The sequence below is a fragment of the Phycodurus eques genome, chromosome 3 (assembly GCF_024500275.1).
Source record: "Phycodurus eques isolate BA_2022a chromosome 3, UOR_Pequ_1.1, whole genome shotgun sequence".
NCBI lineage: Eukaryota > Metazoa > Chordata > Actinopteri > Syngnathiformes > Syngnathidae > Phycodurus > Phycodurus eques.
In genome coordinates this window covers 23,737,664-23,755,800 of record NC_084527.1, presented here as the reverse complement: position 1 = coordinate 23,755,800, position 18,137 = coordinate 23,737,664, and positions in this window count along the sequence as shown.

Sequence of the window (18,137 nt, the reverse complement as noted above, 5' to 3'; positions counted from 1 at the left end):
TTCAAAATTGATAGACAAAAAGGAGAGGTGACGTTTTGTAAATGAAAGACAAAATAAGGAGATTCATTTTTTCAATCAAAAATGAAACAAAATGCTGATTATTTTTATTGATTGTCAAAAAGGAGAGGTGATATTTTTCAATTGAAAGACAAAAAAGAGAGGTAAAAAAGTCTTTTGAAAAGCAGATATTTTATTAATTGAAAAAACTGTAATTTTCTGACTATTGAAAGTAAAAAAAAAAAAAAAGATTTTTTTTTATTGATACTCAAAAACGGTGACTTTTGTCAAATGAAAGACAAAAGCAGAGGCTATTTTTAAAGAAAGGAGAGAGAATTTTTGTTCAGATTTTTGTAACTGAAACACAAAAAAGCAGGAAAAAAATCATGTTGACTATCAAAAGTAAAGAAAATATTCATAAAACCGTATTTTCACGACCATAAGGCGCACTTAAAAGTCTTACATTTTCTCCAAAATAGACGGGGTGTCTTATAATGTGACGCGCCTTATGTGTGCACCGAGTTCCAAAATCTGTAAATGTTGTTGTGTGACACTCTGCTTATCTAGAGGAAAGGCGGACGTGACTGAGGACAGCATGGCTGGATGGACGAGGAGAAAATGAGAGAGTGGCTGAGTGAGGTGTACGTAAAGAGACCGGATGGTTTTTTCCACACGTCACCGTCCCTGTTGATCTATGAATCTATGAGCGCCCATCTCACAGCCGCTATGAAAAACCAAGTGCAGCAAATGAACTCGGAGCTTGCCATCATTCCAGGAGGCTCGACGAAGGAACTCCAACCGCTGGACATCGGTGTAAACAGGGCGTTCAAAGTGAAGCTGCGAGCGGCGTGGGACCGATGGATGACAAATGGCGAACACAGCTTTACTAAGACTCGGAGGCAGCGCCGGGCGGGTTACGCCACCAAATGTGAATGGATTGTGGATGCCTGGGCTAAGGTATCTGCTTTGACTGTTGTCCGAGCTTTCGCGAAAGCCGGCATCATTGCTGAAGAGCCCCCCGGGAACGAGACTGACTCCGACAATGACGAGAGGGAACCCGGCATGTTTGATGGAGAACTTGCCCGGCCGTTTGGAGGATTGATCAAAAAAAATAACGTGAGTACATTGTTAAATATGTACTATATGTACATTAAAGTACAAACAACCAAACTCAGTTTTGCGCCCGCTGCCTTTTAAAATCATACGCTAGCATTCATGCTAGCATATGTTTTAGCGTGCATGCATGCTACCGTATGTTTTAAGCTAGCGTATGTTTTACCATGCCTGAGCCCAATAATACGGTGCGCCTTACGTATGTGTTAAATACGGAAATAGACCCCGCAACTGAGACTTCGCCTTTTAATACGGTGCGCCATATGGTCGTGAAGATACGGTGGTCAAAAAAGTAGTGGGTATTTTTATTCTGTCAACAAAAAAATCGGCAATTACCATTACATTCAATGCTCAAAAAAGGGGTGATTTTCTTTTTCAATCAAAAGAAATTGGCTTTTTTTTTTTTTTTTTTACTTTCAATAGTCCAAAAAAGAGAAGGGATTTTTTTTAATCAACAAAAAAAAAAGTTAATTTTTTTTTTTTACTTTTGATAGTAAAAAAAAGAAGAGGTAATGTTTTTCAATCACCAATAAAATTGCCTTTTTTAACTTTTGATTGTCAAAAAATTGGCTCTTTGTATTACTTTCCATAGTCAATAAAGGAGAGATGATTTTTTTTCACCCAATTTAATCAAAAAGAGCAAGGTAATATATTTTCAATTGAAAGTCAAAACAGGGGTTACGGAATGTGTTTGTGTGGGTGTGTGTGCGTGTGTGTTTGATGTCGTGCACAATGTTTGCATGCATTGGTTAGAGCGGCAAGAAGAAGAGCAAGGATGGCATCAAAATGCATGAAAATGGTCAGCAATCTGACACTCACACGGCAATCGCTGTCATCTCACACAGACAAACGTCTGTGTGTGTGTATGGGTGTGGGTGAGCCGTTCAGCGGTTTGTCATCATGTCAACACACAGCAGAAGACGCGTGTCCAAATCAATGCGGAGGTCACCATGCTGATTTAACATCTGCTGCCTGTCCTCCTACGTTCGCTATTTTCTCCATACACAGGATGAAAGTGTCATGTTGAATTTCTTGGGCTTTATATTATTTGCCGAGTCCTTTCCATACGATGAAGACAGATATGGGGGGCCCGAGGGTCCACTTGAGTCCACGAGGGACCTGAAATGTCATCAATAAAAGTTGATACATTCAAGAAAATAGAAGCATAGACAGCATCAAAGAAACATTAGGTCACACATAAGAATGTATTTTTTTTAATGAAGGGTTATGGCTTGGGTTGAGCAGGTGATTTTTTTTTTTTTTCAAAATCTATGCAGAATGCTGTTAAGTTAGCAACATTTAGAATTAATAGCAATTTCTGTATTAGATGCTCTTTTTCTGAAAGACACAGTGGCACACCACTTCTGGTTAAGGGAGTTGCTGAGTAAGCCATAGGTATATGCATTTTTCAAAAAATAAACATTATGTAAAACACTCTAATAATGCATTCTGGTGCAACATTTCATTGCTACTGCAAAGAAGGCACTTACTTGTGTGTTGTGACGGACTTTGTCATTGACACACACGCTACCAACTGAGTCGCACTCTCTGCTTCCAGCCAGTGAGCATAAGGTCACTGACCATGGACAAGCCACATGAAGTGACTTGAGTCAAATGTCCGGTGTGGATTCATTTCGATTTCCCCATTGAATAGAACGAGAAGTGAGTAAAACCTCTTGACAGACCTTTTACTGTCTGCAAACGTTGCTTGTCCTGTACTTCATAAGGAAACACAAGAAATATGACCGAGCTCCTCATTTATTCGTATCCTGAGATAACGCTTGCTGGACACGCAACAGTCGAGTGAAACGGGTAATGCCAGCGAAACGACGAGTGAAGAGTTCCAATGAAAAAAAAAAAACCAGACATCTACATTGTTTTGTCAATTGAGTAAAATGACTTATTATTTCTGGTTCCAGGTAGGAGCGCATCATTTTCATTTCGGGTATTCTAAATGAATAGGTATTAAGCAATTAAGGGGCTAATTTGGAGGGAAAGAAATTATTGAAAAGGTCTTTCTAAGAGACCTTGATTTCATTTATTAAAATAAACAACAACTACTACAACAGACAACTCCAAGAAAATAATTTTAAAAAAGAAAAAAAGAAAATAACCCATGAAATGGGAGCACTTATTGCTTAGGATTTGCAGCCCTTTTCTGTGGTGGAAGATGTGTGGTTTGGTCACATAATGAAAATGGTGCACCAACGTTTTGTTGTGCCTGTGCACATTTCGGCAAGGTTTTCAATCCCAACAGATGTTGCGTTAGCCTGGGTCCATTGACTGTTATCGACTGTTACACAAATCGTCGTTCTACGTACATTTTTGTATGTTCTAATTTCTGATGCATATTTTTACGGCAGCGAATAACGATTATTTTAATAATAAATTAATCCGTTGATTATTTTTTCAATGAATTGGATAGAATTTTTTTCCCAATGTCTTTATTCAAAAACAGGACATCACTTCAAATTGGTAGTGCAGAAAATGAATAAACATAAATCGATTATTATTCAGCTACTTATTTGGTTCTAACATGTCAGAATGTCATTAAATATGTCCAAAAATAGCCTAAAATGTTGATCATTGTTTTTCAAAGTAAAAGCAGTTGTTGGTAAATGTCTTATTTTGGATAAACACAAAGATAATTAGTCTGCTTTCATAAAGGACTTCAGAAATCTGAGAATATTTACTGTTGAGAGGATGAAATTGCGAGGAATTGGACAGTTTTAAGTTAAACAAGGCGAGCCCTTTAAGAATTAAGAAAAAGAATTCATCGATTATCAAAACAATTGTCAATTCATTTGATATTTGATTTGTTGTTGATTATTCGTTGCACCTCTACATATTTCATACTACTGTATTGTCACGTGTACACAAATAGCCGAGGAATAAGAGGCAGTTTACATTCAGAGTTGTTCTGAAATAATAGTTAACTTTAAAAGGTTTTAATATTCAGTTCACTACAATATGCAGTTTTTGCTGACCAGTAAAATGAAGATATAAAGATAGTACTGTCCCATGCCCAGTATTCAACTACATTTAAAAAAAAAAATTGTAAAAAGGCAATTCGCATCCAATTTGAATCCAACATATTGTTTGTTTGCTGGGTCATAAATCATTAAATCAAAGTAAAGTTACCGGTAATCTGAATCAGACCAAGATTTGGCAGCAATGTAAACCTGGATTTGACCTGTCCTCTCTCAGGCCATTACTTTGTTCCCTTGGATCTGGATTATTTACTATCAAGATCCAATTATCTTCGCTATTAAGATTGTAGCTGGGTATGCCCCTGAGTGCTCTCGTTTTGTGTGTTTTGTAGATCCACTCTGAGTGGACGTGTGTTTAAACAGCCTTTAAATGCGCACACATGCTGTTCATCACTCAGGGGGTTCATGACTGCTGTGCTTTCTTAAGCAAATGTGCATTTAAAAAAAAAAAAAAAATTTAAAATTCCTTGCTTTGCCCCCTCCGCCTCCCCCCTGTAATTACCACCAGGCACTCGTGGGCCTCTCCAAAAAGTCCATTTCCTGTGCAGGCACGGAGGAAGTTGTTTCATTAATGACATCCTCAGAGCAGCTTGGTTTTGGTCTCAAAGTGATATGACGCTCGTCCGTCGCCAGCCTGCTAATTACACTCTGACACGTAGCTGACAAGGACGCCGTGTGACAAGCGCCCTTTTAAAATGGTCCGCTCGCGTCAAATTATTTCTCTCGGAATACTCAGCGAAGGGAGTCCGACGTGAAAAAAAAAAAAAAAAAGTGTCATGAAAGCCAAGGAATCGTTACCCCAAGTGTCCTCCTTTAACGCCGTCGTGTTAAAGACACATTGGTTGGACAATTACATGAAAGGAACTTGGAGGTGAGTGACTTCAATTTTTAATTCAGCCGTTTTCACATACCAAGATGAAATCTGGTAGACATGTCTATCATAAACCGACAAAAAAAATCTCAAGAAGCTGAAAAAACACAGGAAGTCTGCTGTTTTGGTTTGAAGCAGCCAATTTGGGGGTCCTTTTAGCCATTTCCAGGGGGTCTTTAAAGTACAAACTCCGACAAGAGAGTTTTTGAAAACTCAGCCCGTGGAGCCTGTTTCAGTTAGTGACGTTAAAATTTGGTAGGCATGTCTATCATGAGGAGACCCACAAAAAAGTCTCAAGAAGTCATGCCCAAAAAGACACAGGAAGTCTGTCATTTTGTGTTTAAAGTGACCATTGTACTGTAATTATGGCTGTTTGTAGGGGTCAAATTCCAGACAAACTCCACCTGAGAGAGTATTTTGAAAATGCAACCCTCTTGAAGAATGACTTAGCAAAATGAAATTTGGTAGGCATGTCTGCTTTGTCATGAGTAGATCTACAACAAAAAAAAGAACCAGAAGTCTCGCATTTTGGGGTCATTTTGGACATTTTCATGACTCCTTTAAAGACGAACCCCTTGAGTTTTTGAATATTGAGCAACGAGAAATTTGGTAGACATGTCTATCAAGAGTACAACCTTGAATTCTTGAATAGTCTCAAGAAGCCATGTCCAAGACACAGGAAGTCGGGAATTGTGGTTTGGAGGGCACATTTCCAGGGGTCCTTCAAAGATGACCTCCTCCTAGAGAATTCAGCCTCTGAAACCTATGCAGCAAGAGGAATTTTGGTGGGCATGTCTATCATTAGTAGACCTCCAAAACAGCCTCAAGAAGCCATGCTCAAAAAGACACAGGAAGTCTGGCATTGTGGTTTGAAGCACACATTATAGAGTCATTTAGATCATTTCCAGGGGTACTTCATAGTTGTACAGTCTCAAAATATGTCATGTGAAATTAATTACAATTTATGGTAATTTGGCAGATTATTTGGGTCAAAATGACTTCAATTGAAGAGAATCTATAGCTCTACACATGTAAACTGAGGATAATATGATAATATGACCTAGTCGTGCGATGTCAAAGTCACTTTCAATTGATTGATTTTCATTAATGAGACTTCTTCCGTCTTTCAAGTTTGGACGACGCGTCCAAGGTCAAGGACGTTTTCTTTCAGCTGACTCAAACACACACACACACACACGCACAGCGCACGCGCACGCACACATACACACTAGCTACAAACGCACACTGCACTCTCACGCATGCAGACGCGAGCTTAGCGCTTCGCAGTATGGCTGGCACCGTCAGACCATGTGCTGCTGGGTTGTTAATCACACCTATGTGCATTAGCACCTCTCTCACACACACGCGCACACACACCTATGCACATACGCACGCACACACGCACACACACACTTGCTTATAGTGGAAGTGAGAGATGTTATTTTTCTGAAGCAACGCACCCCTTCCAACGTCCCAAAAGAGTAGGCGCCCCCCTCTGCACACAACCTTAAGCATGACCAAAATGTGACAAAATGTTCAATTTGGATTAACCACAACTGAAACAGCACAAAAAAGAAGGGGGTGCACGCATCACACATTGGAAATGCTTGGTTTAGGTTTTGACAACATACCAAAATAAGAGTCACACACCCTTTCCTTCGCACACACCCTAAAAAAAAAGTGAACAAATAAAAAAATAAATAAAGGCTGTTCATTGCTCAAATCAAAGGAGGTGTGCATGCATCAAACTAGTCGAGCATGTGTCTTTATACCCGTCTTTTCCAAGCGTTTTTAACCACACACCCCTTAAACACTGCAAAAGAGTAAGCGCACCCACTTTCTCAATCACATAACTTTAAAAAAGTCAAAAAAAATACCTTACATTCAATCATGACAACAGCAACGTAATGCACATGGACAGTGGTCTTCCGATCTTAAATGGTGCCCGTGTGTGGCCCCACATATTGGACATGGCAGAAACCGCGACTGCACATGAATTAAATTGACAGACCAACAAATGGCCTTTGAGATCCCATTACAGTAGGCACACCCCCTCTTACCTGCACAAGCTAAAAAAAAAAAAACATGCAAACAACGTAACGAAATAATTCACGTGGTTTAGTGTGAAAGGGCACATCAAAAGAGGGTTTTGTGTGCACCACACTTGGGGACCTCTAATCTAGGATCACAAAAGAATCCGTGCACCCACTCTCCCCTGCACACACCCTGAAAAAAAAGCCTGTTTGCCAACTAAAAACATTTTTCAATCATGACAACATGAAATCAATTTGACTCAAAAAATGGGTGTGCGCATCACTCTTTGAGAACAATGTGCCACGAAGCTACTAAGTTGACCTGGCAGTTATGGAAATGAAGCCGGCCTTTATCTAATATAACGTATTATCTATACAGTACATATAAATACATGGGCTCAACATGAGAGCACATTTTTAGATTCAATATCATAGAGCGACAACGGCTTTCACGCCCAGGCTTTACTGTACTTTACACTCACACGCTCCAAAAGCCCTCTACTGCCACCCAGTGGACAAAACATTCAAGTGTCACCACTTGACTCGCACCTTTACAGGATCGTTTTACAGGTGAACCAAAGAATATGGACTCGTATCGATTCATTGATTAATAATCAATTGGAGTCTTTGTTCATTAATGGTTCTGATTCGTCCCAAAACGTAGGTCCATGTTGCTCATTAAATTTGGGTTTGCACGCTCCGCTACGTGGGTAAATGTCACGCTTGAGTGTGTGTGTGTGTGTGTGTGTGTGTGTGTGTGTGTGTGTGTGTGAAGATTGGCATTCAGAGAGAGTGCAGCAGCGGAAAACAAAGCACAAACACACACACAAACTACGCGCACACAAGTGGGGATAAATGTGTGTGTGCGACAGGGGAATGAATGAGGCGGGGGGGGGGGGGGGGGAACTCTGCCGTGTGTGTGCGTGTGAGTTTGCAATGTGGATTTCATATTAGAATATTTAATTTCTCCTCATAGGAGATAATGGAAATATAAATAAACTGTTCCTTGATGTAGGTCATCATTTTCCTTTTCTTTTTTTTTTTTTTTTTTTTTTTTTTTTTTTAGTTAATGTGAGTGCGAATGGTTGTTTGTTTGTATGTGCCCTGCGATTGGCTGGCAACCAGTTCAGGGTGTACCCCGCCTCCTGCCCGAAGATAGCTGGGATAGGCTCCAGCACGCCCGCGACCCTAGTGAGGAGAATTGTCTTGGAAAATGGATGGATGGATAGCTACGCAACCCCTTTAACCCCCCTCCTGAATTGGTGCACCGCCCCCCCCCAAAAAAAAATTAAGATAAAAAAAAAAAAAAAGTAAATGTGTAATTGTGATCTTCCCTGGAGGATGCTTGCACACCCCAGTCTGGGACTCTTGGGTTTCAATCTGCCTTTCCCAGACTTTTCTAAGCCACGCACCCACTTCAACCTCCCGACTGCGTTAGCGTACCCCCGTATATATTGATGGCACTCATGCACCCCCAGTTTTGGAATCCCAAGTGAATTTCCCACACTTTCTGGGTCAGTGCACCCCCCCTTCAACATTCCACCTGAGTTATTGCACCCTTTGTCCTGAACACACCCTAAACAATGTAACTGTGTCATGTTCATATTTTGCACCCTCTTTGAGGCTATTTGCACACCCAAGTTTGTGAATCCCTATCTACTGAAGATTCTAGGCTAACCTTTTAAAACACACCCCATTCAACATCCCAACAGACTTGGCTCACCTTTTCTCCCTCACACACCATGCAAAAAAGCAATGTGTCATTTTAATCTTGTACACCACTTTTGAGGACACTGGCATACCCTAGTTTGACAATCTTCTAGGTCAGCCTTTCTCAGGCTTTTTAAGCCACAAACCTCACTTTTGAGTTTGCGCATCCCCTTATACCAGGTTTCCCCAGGTGTCCATTAAATTGCTTCAGTTCAATATGAGGAAGACTGCAGACTTGACAACTGGCCAGAATACCATCTTTGATACCCTCCGTAGGATGGGTAAGCCACAACAGTTCGAAGTTAAGGAGGCTGGCTTCAGTGGATTATCAAACAGAGAAGCTTCAAGAATCTATCTGAGATCCAGAAAGAGTGGAATGAGGCGTGAGTTACATCTTTGAAAAAAAACACGATTAGACACATCTGGGAGATGGGCTACAGCTGTCAGGTTCCTCGGGTCAAGCCGCTTCTGAGCCTGAAGCAACGTAGGAAGCCAAGGAGAAGAAGGACTGGACTGTCGGCCACTGGTCAAAGGTCTTCTTTTCCGATGAAAGTAAAGTGTGCTTTTCTTTCGGGAATCAAGGTGAAAGGGTTTGGAGGAAGACGGATGAAGAACAGAACCCAAGCTGCTTGACGTCCAATGTGAAATATCCACAGTCAGTCATGAATGTGTGACTCATGAATGAATGTCCAGTGCAGGTGTTGCTCTGCTTTCTTAAATACAAGGTCACCGCAACAGTCTACCAGAATGTTTTAGAGGACTTCATGATTCCTTCTGCTGATGATCTGTATGGAGATGCAGATTTCATCTTCCTGCAGGCCCTGGCCCCTGCCCATGCCGCCAGAAGCACCAAAACCTGGTTTGATGCCCATGCCATCACAGTGCTTGACTGGCCAGCCAACTCACCGGATCTAAACCCAATTGAGAATCTATGGGGTCTCATCAATCAGAATCAGATTCATCTTGATTCGCCAAGTATGTCAGAAAAACACACAAGAAGAGATGGAGCGTAATTAAGAGCAAGGAGCTGTTCCCACAGAGCAAAAAAAGAAATAAGCCCGCGTGTATTGTTGTATGCTCTGTTTGTATGCATTGTTTGTATGCTCCATGTGTGTTAAACTAGCAGTTGTCATTGAGCTAGCAGAATGATAGGTTTGGGTGAACATTTTGGTGCAGTACAGTAAACTTCAAGTGTGAGTACCAAATAAACAGCTTGAAGCAAGAACGCTTTGCCTCCTATTTGGAGAACTGGTCTTCTTTTTGTTTCCTCAAAGTGATGTCGTACGATAGTCTCCCATTTCTTGACAGTGAGAGAGTGAGAACAGGCGCTAAGGAATACTTTGAAAAGTGTCTTTTAATACATTTTAAGTGTGTTTTAATATGTTTAAATGTGTTTAAAGCGTATGGAAGAGGTAAAACTTTTTTTTAATGGTTTTTATTATATGGTCTATCTATATTGTGGCTTTTGACTGCGGGTGGGTCTGGAAACTATGTAAAGGTATAATTAATGATTATATCAGACCACCATTTCACAATCCTGCTCTAATTGCATATTGGAATGCAAGAGCGATACCAAACCTGCACGCCATGAATTATTCAAAAGTTACTTATCATTCATGAGAAAAAAAGATCAACATAAGACAGACACGTGTAGAAGGAGAGGAACACCAGACAAAAAGGAAGCCCGGGCAGGAAAAGCGAGCGAAAAGCGAGGTGCTGAAGCGTTCATGCGGAACTCATCTTCTGACATTGTTGACAGCCTGTGACCCACACACACACACACACACACGCACACACACACACACACACACACACACACTCGTGTTTGGTCACAAGGAGCATACAAATGTTGAACAAAAAAAAGCTTGGACACATACACAGTAAATAAGTATTTAGTACAACAAACCTGCAGGCACACATGCTCATGTTGTAGTGTTATACGCCATAGTCTCCACTTTGCTGGACTTTGCCCTCAGGCTTCTCTCGAATAAAACTGCTGCATCGTTTGAGGATACTGAAGGAATGACAAAACAAACATGCTAAAAAGAGCTTACTGTACCTGTTGCTCTGTAAGCTGTGGTGTTATATGCCACAGTCTGCACTTTGCTGCACTAAGCCCTCAGTCTCTTCTTGAATGCAACTGCTGCATCTGTGTAAAATTTGAGGACAGCCAGAAGAAACACACCATGTTGTTAGCTTTCCCTTGGCTCCGGATTTGTATTGTTATACTCCACAGTCTCCACTTTGCTGTCGTGTCGCCTTCATTGTCGTCTCGAACACAAAAGGAAGGCCGAGCTGCATCATTTTAAAATTTGAAGATGACAAAAATAAGCACATGCTAAGGTTAGCTGAGCCTCTTATTGTGCCTTAGATCTGGAAGCTGGAGTAATATGCTCCGTCGTCTGCACTTTGGTTTCTTGCTGCCTTCGTTCTCCTCTCGAATAAATTTGTCACATCATTGTAAAATTTGAGGATGACAAGAAAAAAATCCACGCTAAAGTTAGCTTAATCTGTTGCTGTGGAAAGTGCACGTTATAGTCCACAACCTCCACTTTGCTGCAGCACTCCAGTTTCTTGCTGCCCTCGGTCTCTTCTTGAATGCAACATTTGAGGATACAGAGCTCAGGTAGGCGCTACCGATCAATGCAAACTAGAACTAGCAGACATTTCCAACAGCTTCTTCCCTCTTGCAATCAACTTCTTAAACAGCTAACCTACAATTCCATTGCAACATGCTGCCAATTTTTTTTTTTGTCTTGAGTTTGTTGTCACATTTCTGTTAGGCCAGTTATATATTACTCGTGCACTCACTGTAGTATTATCGCCACGCTGCACTATTTACACATCTGTTGTTGACCAAAACTGGCCACTCGTGCCAGAGTAGCATCTGCTCCATTTGCACACTGACTGAGGAGTATCTGCAACATTTGCACAATCAACAGATTAATTGATTATTACAGATTATCGCACTACTCGTCACTTTAAACTGCATACACTCCTTGAAGTCTCGGCGCCCTTTGCACAATGGTCATTGCACCGGACTATTGCAATATTCGTCATTCGAACTGCTCTAAGTGCTAGAGGACTCTGCATCCTTTGCACAATTGTCAAAAAAAAATAAATGTACCGGCATTACCAGATAACTATTAACGCTTTATTGCTCAGTGACTGTTTTTTGTCAATGTCTTTATGTCTCCAAAGTGTTCTCTGTCAATTGACTGACTGTTGTCGTACTAGAGCGGCTGCAACTACCGGAGACAAATTCCTTGTGTGTTTTTTGGACATACTTGGCAAATAAAGATGATTCTGATTCTGATTCTGATAAATCACAATAAATATACATGCTACTCTTAGCTTATTGTGTTAAGTCTGGACACTGCAGTGTTGTACTCCACAGTCTCGACTTTGCTGCTCCTTGCCCTCAGTGTCCTCTCAAACACAAATACTGCATCATTATACAACTTGAGGATACATGGCTAAAATATTACAAAATTAAACAAATGTTTAGTTACTCTGTTCTCTTGACTCTGCAGCGTTAGACTCCAGTCTCCACACCGCTTCTCTCAATCTAGTCGGAAATAAATTCACCACCAAATATTAACGTTACAGTCACTGTAATGCTTTTTTAAAGCTCATTTTCTCCATTTTATGGTCAGAAATTGGGTTTTTTTTTGTGTGAAAGTGCATGTTCAACTGCTGATTACTACAGAACAGAAAAAGCTATATATGAAAATTTTCTGGGTGAAAGAAGAGAGTCTACTCTTTCTTTTTGGTGGGGTTCAGTGCTTATATTGTTCCAGAACATAATATTCTGTCGGTCTTGAAAGTTGAGTCAGAATGTTCTAAAACAGCTGGCAATATGGGGAATTCGGCTTTGAAAATGGCTGGCAGTGATTGAATACAACATCATGTGACAAGTAGACATTAAACAGCTGTATCCTCATTTAAAGCCCTCAGGTGTGTTTCTGCTTGACTCCTCGCCCCGTGTGATGACTTGACACTAGCCTCCAGTGGAAGTGAAGGTAAGAAGGCTCAAAAGAACATAAAGAGCATCAAGATCTTCAAGATCTCAGCTTTGTTTACGGCAGCCTGCAGCTTTTCTTTCATGTGTGATAATGAGTGGTAGTCATGTTATGTGGGGGTGTATTGAGGGGGTGGGTGCTTAGAGGGGGTGCACAGGTGCTCTTGAAGTGACTGGAGGTTAGATGTCACGATGAGTTTAAATGAGTGGCAAGGTGGACGTGGGACTTTTCCTCCTGAAGCCAACCATGGAAGACTTCTTCATAGTTATCATACGTGAAGAATAATACAGGAGTACTAACACAGGCTTGAAACTACGGCCTGACCAATTAATCAGCTGATTTGAGCCCTTTTATGCAAAAATCTGCCATTTTTTTTTGTTTAACAAATTAATACATTACAACATTAGACAAAGATAATGACATTCAAACAAACATAAAAGAAACAAAAAAACGGCAGATTTTTTTGGGTGAAAATTTTCTCTCATTTGTTCAGTTTAACAAATATTTTAAGGATATTTTAAGTATCGTAAAAGACTCAAATGTTCTGCTTGTACATCATACAGTATATTGTTGAAAGCGTTAAAGGACAAAAAAAGATGTTATTTTATTCATTATATTTTTTTGTAATTAATCGCCCGATTGATCATTATCGGAATTTTATTCCGCCAAATATCGGAATCGGCACTAGCCTCAAAAGAAGGCCCCAAAAGACATATTGATCGGGCCCTACTTCAAACCCTACTTTGAACCCATAACCCTTGTTTGAAACCCTAATTAGAAAACCGATTCCATCCTAAAACCCAAACTTAAATCCCAAACCATGGTTTCAAAGCATAATTTGAAATCCTAACCTTGGCTTGAAATCCTAATTTGAACCCTTAACCCATGTTTAGAACCCTACTTTGAAACTTTAACCCTTATTTGAAACCATAACATTGGCATGGAACCCTCATTTAAAACCCTAACCTTAGTTTGGAACCATATTTTAAAGTGATAAAGTGGTTATGAATGTTTTGTATACAACATTTATTGTTGCATTTACAATGCCTTAATGTGTCAGTCACAAGTCCAAGAATCTTTTCCTTTTGCTTTGAGTAAACTTGGAGTGGCCTTTTTCCAGCACACCACAAGAGTGAAGCTTTCCCTTCAGAGAGTAAACAAAGAGATTGCAAGTTGAATGCGAGTGACAAGCTTATGTTACGTCTTAGCATGAAGTCCATTTTCCATAAGTCGACACTTCACTTTACTTCACTTTGTGCTCATGTGCAGGTGGTGTTGTGTTGTCACTCGCAAATAAAAACAACCTTACGCAGTGACCTCATTGACAGTTATGCCATTTTATTGTGTTGTTCATCAGATGTTCTGCAGTAGCATGTGACTTCAACAACACCATCAATAAATACAAACAAAGACCAGTATTGCGACTTTATTCAGGTAACAGTATGACTATTTTCTCGAAAATATATATATTTTTAAAAAAAAAGACATTTTCTCATTTTCAGTCTTAAGGAAAAAACATGATTCTGTTCTAAAACTATGGAAAAAGATTGTCCTTTTTTAATTTTGCGAGAAAATATCAAACATTTTTATAAATAAAATGAATTCATGATTAATGATTTTTTTTTAAAATGAAGGACAAATCCATCCATCCATTTTCAACACCACTTATCCTGGTTAGGGTCGCGGGACGCTGGAGCCTATCCCAGCTGACTTCGGGCGAAAGGCGGACTACACCCTGAACTGGTCGCCAGTCAGTCGCAGGGCACATATAGACACGGACAACCATTCGCACTCACATTCACACCATCGCTGAGTGGGAACTGAACCGACGCTGCCTGCACCAAAGTCAGGCGAGTGTACCACTACACCATCAGTGACCTTGAATGACAAATGTTTCTTAAAATGTAAACAGTACTATTATTGATTCAGAAATAGTTTCCTTAAAAAAAAAAAAAATTAAAAAAAGATTTCTAGACTATTTTAAAAGTCCATACCTAATATACATGACATTCATATGCAGTATTTTGTTTGCATATGGAGTGTGCTATTTTCTTGGACTCACAGCACAGGTGAGCGCTCGTCCAATTAGGCTTCAAAATAAAACGCCCATGATATATAAGACAGCCCATAATAGTCAGCGTGCGAGCAGATCATCGCCTTTTGTCGCACGGTGTCACTCCCCGTCAAAGCTCTTTGCTTAATTATAAACACGCGCACACACACAGACACACGACCAACTACTTATTCTCTTTTTTGTTTTCTTTTTACTGACACAATCTTTGTTTTCGCCCTCAAAACACTGACTTCCTCTTTTCTTGGTCTGTTTTGGTGCACAAACAAGCTTTGATCTCAGTGCAAAGTTGTCAAAGTGGATCATCCCCAACACAAGTCTTATCATTAGTGGCTTTGCATACTTAAATTTTTCTACGTTTGTTTTAAATGTCTCCTTTGTTGCAGTTTGTCCTTCATATGACACCGGTGATTGGCCGTCCAGTCCACATTTCAAAGCAGGAAGGTTTGGTTTGTGACCAGAAATGTTTAAAACCCAGAGATGGCAGGAGTCAGCTCAAGTCCACCGATTTGTGGAGAGGGAATGTCAAAAGAAGAGTTGGCCAAGTAGGTCGAGTCAGAAAAAAACCCAAAAAAGATTTGATATAAGTGGATTAAGAAATATTCTCATTTGTTTGAATCTAAAGTTATTCTCATAAAGATGTTACATTGTTCTTCTACTTTATTTGTTTGTGTAACCTGACGACTTTTGCCAACAAAAACATTACAACTACACTGAACTCCCGTGAATGGGAGGGATATGTTTGAAAACTAAAGTATTTTTTAAATTATTTTAAAAATTATTGTGTTTGTTCTGTTTATGTCGACAACTTCCTGTGAGCTAAGGCATGTTTCTTACGTTTTTTAGTTTGTTTTTGTTTAGTTTTTTCTGGTTGTTTATTTTTTCATTTAAAAAAAAAAACAAAATTTTTCTTCCAAAAACATTTTCCATAAAAACAATTCTCAGAAAAAAAAAGGGAAACGGTTTCTCAAAAAATTACAAATTTTCTCTTGTAAACAAGAGGTCGAAAAATATGACACCACTTTGTTTCTCATAATATTACATAAAAATGTCTTAATGCTCTAAAAAAAAACATTTTCTTGAAATAATACAACTTCATTCTCGTAAGATACGTTTTTTTCTTCAAAAATATATGTTTCTTAATCATTTATATAAAAAATAAAACTTTTTCACTGTGGAAATGTTAATCTTTTTTGCTATTTGTTTCTTGAAAAAATACAACTTTCTTCTAAAAAATACAACTTTCTTCTCATAAGATTATAACTCATTTCCTATATAATATTATATTATATTATACTCGATATATTACTATTATATATATATATATATATATATATATATATATATTTAATTTATTTTAGAAGAAAATTCAATTTGAAAAATTCAGTTTTATTTTGTTTTCTCTTTTTAAAAGCGTTTTCATTCTTGTAAGATTTTGACTTTTTCCCTTGAAATTATTATTTTTATAATTCTTTAAGAAAATACCTTTTTCTCTGATTTTTTTTTTTTAATTGGACAACCTTTTTTCAGAATATTAACACTAAGTTTCTCTTAAAAAAACAACTTGATTGTCCCAAAACAATATCATTTTTTCCTTGAAAACATACAACTTCAATCTTGTGAAATTTTGATATTATTCCTTAAAAATATGAGTTAAAAAAATTGTAAAACTGCACAAATTTTCCTTTTTTTTATTACATTATATCTGGAAAAAAAATACCTTTCTCGACAGTATACAACATTTATTTAAAACAGCACTTTTCTTAAAACAAAACTCACTTTTTCTTTGAAAAAAAGAAAAAGCTGACAAAACAAACTCAACAAAAGTGTTTTTCTTCTCCTATGTTGATGAGGTCTTTAATTGTTGTTTTTTTGTTTGTTTTTTTTGCTGACTTTTTTTAGCTAATGCGTGTGTTTTTTTTATCTTTTGTTTGCCACGCATGTGACAGGCAGTCTGGTGGCATTAGCTTCAACAGCTAACCAGCGGCGTCACTGGCTAATTGGCTAGAATGTACCAACACACATGCATGCACACACACACACACACCCAGGGTTGTAATTGGCTGTGATTGCTTGGCACTTGAACGCTGATTAGCGGTGTGTCACTAACAAAGGAGACAACAATGACAACGCAAGCAAAGGTGAGCAGAATTGCATATGCATAAGCACATATTGCTAATAATAATTAGCTTCAGTGGTGGGAAGTAACAATGTATTCAATACTTTGTTACAGTATGCCTGTGAATATTCTCATTCATCCAGATCATTTCATTCTCAGGGCATTGAATCGATCGCAACTGGACTGTTCTGTTTGTTTTAGAAGACGTTTCACCGAGCAGGCTTCATCAGTTCATGCAACAAGGCTTAGTTAGGACTCAATAGCTAGGGTATGTGTAGAAAACTCAACTACTTATGCTCCAACTTAGAGACATGCCCCACACCACGTATAGTATCATTCTATCATTGTTGAAGGCAGAATTATTAGGTTTCTTTGGAATGGACAAACGGACACCATTGTAAGTAGGAGATAGGTGATATCATAAGACCCCTCCTCTGTTAAGCAGGTAGTTTTTTCACCTTTGTGTATATGGCCTCTCTCACACATTCTGGTTTTAGTCAATGTCATTTTTTATTTATATATTTTATTCGGCCGGCACGGTGGAGACTGGTTAGCACATCTGCCTCACAGTTCTGGGTACCGAGGTTAAATTTTTATTTTAATGTGTTTTATTTCATTGAATTCATTTATTTTTCAGATTATTGTTTTATATTCTTTATTTCAGCTGAATTTTATTTTATTCATTGTTTTATTAAATCACTTCGATTTTTTCAGTTGCATTGTACGTAATTCATAGTTATATTTAAATCATTATGCATTTTATTTATGAGTCATTTTATTTCATTACATTTTATTTTATTTAATCTTAACTTTTCCTTATGTGCTCCACCTACATATATGTTTTTAAATAGATATGTCCATCATACTTATCTTGTGTGTTATTAAAAAATAAAATAATAATAATAATAATAAATAATAATAACAATTTTATCGACACCTTTAAGGACACTCAAGATCATCGTAAAAACATAGTTAAAAGAAATACATTAAAGATAACAAAACATAAAACATCAATTAAAATGGCAAATGTTTTGGGAAATGTTAAAGTGAATAGGCAGTCCAGAACAGGATTTTCTTGCGTTTCGATTCGAAGAGGGTTAATGAGTAGGATGTGTTTCAGAGGTTAGGTTGTAGTGAGCAGCTGAAGCCTCTGTCCCCCACGGTGGACAGGCGGGCAGAAGGGAAGGTGAAGTGGATGGAGGACGAAGATT